Source organism: Neltuma alba, unplaced genomic scaffold (genome assembly GCF_004799145.2).
Source record: "Neltuma alba isolate B1F8T4 unplaced genomic scaffold, ASM479914v2 tig00012134_pilon, whole genome shotgun sequence".
NCBI classification, from domain to species: domain Eukaryota; kingdom Viridiplantae; phylum Streptophyta; class Magnoliopsida; order Fabales; family Fabaceae; genus Neltuma; species Neltuma alba.
In genome coordinates this window covers 9,843-11,994 of record NW_021636685.1, presented here as the reverse complement: position 1 = coordinate 11,994, position 2,152 = coordinate 9,843, and the positions used below count along the sequence as shown (strand labels likewise).

General features: G+C 39.4%; 1 pseudogene; it reads right to left on the bottom strand.

Annotated features, from left to right (window-relative positions):
• Positions 1-216: 216 nt before the first annotated feature.
• LOC114723324 (dCTP pyrophosphatase 1-like) lies at positions 217-1,824 on the bottom strand (annotated as a pseudogene).
• Between the last annotated feature and the right edge of the window lie 328 nt (positions 1,825-2,152).

Here is a 2,152-nt window from a genome sequence, read left to right as displayed (position 1 = left end):
AAAAAGTGTTAGAATAAAATCAAAACTATGATTTTAAAGATAATTTTACAATATATAAATATATAAAAAAAATTTATCTTAATATATAAAAAAATATTTCTAAAAATTACTTTTCTTAATTCCCAGACACCCTTTAAAATGGATAAAACCAAAACCATGCCTTGGATATTGACTAGACGAAGTAAAATGTCAAAAGGCCACATGCTAAGAAACCCAAAAACAAGCAATGATTTCAACATATATATCTGTCAAAGAGAGGATTCTATTCAGTCTGCTAAAACAGTGACAAGATCAAAATTTGTGAGAATAATTGTACCTCAGGAAAAAGTAGCATTTCACCAGCCAACCAAACCAAACTAAGTCTCCATGCAATGTCACAAAACCCTACCATCTTGTCGACACAACCCCCTAATCTATTATCTATGCCCCTACAGTAACATTAACCTTGGGATTATCCTCAACCACCCCAAAACCCTCCAATATCAGATGACAGAGAAGAAAAAAGAAATCTTCACATGTCAGTCTTTTTACTGAAAGACTTTGGAGATGAACACATGGAAGATCATTATATATCGGCGGTATTATTATTATTATTATTAGTATCAGTATCATCAGTGAAATTGCTGGTTTTCTGGTTCTGCTTGCTTGAGGTTTCTTTGCATCCTGTGGCTGGGTATTTGACAGCATTAAGTTCAACTTTTCTCAGAGCAGCTTGGCCAAGATCAACCCCACAGATGTCAGAGAGCCTCACAAGATAAAGCAACACATCGGAGAGCTCTTCACCAAGATGAACTTTCTCTTTCTTCTTTCCAGTCTGGCAGACCCTTTGGAACCTCGCCTTTCCACTGGAATATCTCAGAAAGTTCGCCCACTTCACCCACCTGCACAATCAAATCCAGAATCTTTTCATAGTACCCAAATCTTTGATGCATTGAGGAGAGAGAGAACGAGAGACAGAGAGAGAGACCCACCTTGTAGAATTTTCCTGGGGCCAGGAAAAGAAGAAAGCACAAGGCAAGAAGAACATAATAAATGATGGAGGAGCAAAAGTGAAATAGGAAAAGCTAGGGAACAGAGGTTCTGGGTGACTTGTGATAAGTGATAACAAACAAAAAGGAATCTGTTCGCAAAGTTGATTTTGACTATGGGTTTGGCAACTTTCGATTTTCAGAACAAGGGGAATAAGAAAAACCTTGGGAATTAAGAAAGTACTAAGCACTGTTTCTCAAATATATATTAAAAATGAAACAACTTGCGAGGAAAAGTCCACTGGCCTAAATAAAATAAATATTACAATGAGCCATACACAAGAAAACTTCAAAATCACTTACCATCTCACTCATATCAGATAAGAATCAGTTAGGTCAGGTCAATGGTAAAACACCACCAGGTGGAAAAAGTGGTAAAAAAAACAATATATCAGTAACAAGAAGAAGGTCTCCTCCCTTTGTTTCACCAGAAATCGGCCAGAAACACAAGAAACTAAAATGGGGAACTCTCAATAGAAGTAAAACAAACAAATAAAGCGCATAAAATCAACGTGCAAGTAAAACCAGAGAGAAAGTTTCAATCTTTGCAAGGTTGGAGAAAGAAGCATACCAGAGCAAGAAGGAGGTTCCTGGGGCTGTGAAACCGTTCCCAGTCTCTCTCCTTAGCAAACTCCGCCATTTTATGCTTAAGCAGATCAAGGGTTACAGATTCAGACCCTCCTTCGGGAACACCAGTCATGTTGAAAAAGATGGAAAAATCCTTCGCGAGAAAGAGAAAGAAGAGTCGCGACGCAGAAGCACAAAAACAAACAAAGAACAGAGAAACAGAAAGGAAAGAGAAGGACTTGAGCGCGTGGACCGAAGAAGAAAAACGCGAGCAATGGAGTATATTGAAAGGTCGCTGCTTGAATATATAGACAAAATAAAAGGACCGAGAAAGGAATAAAAGAGAAGTGAAGAGAGGGAGAGAGGAGGGGGATGAATGGCGTGTTACGCACAGTCGTTTTTAGTAATTTGGTCATATAGAGAAATGGCAACAGAGAGAAAGAAGTGGGTGGGGCCCGCTCGTTTGATCAGAGAGAGGTGACCGGTTACCGGGAATGGGGGTACTGGATAGGGTCAGGAAAGGGACGTGGAGGGGGGGAGCGGGTCGTACACGTGTC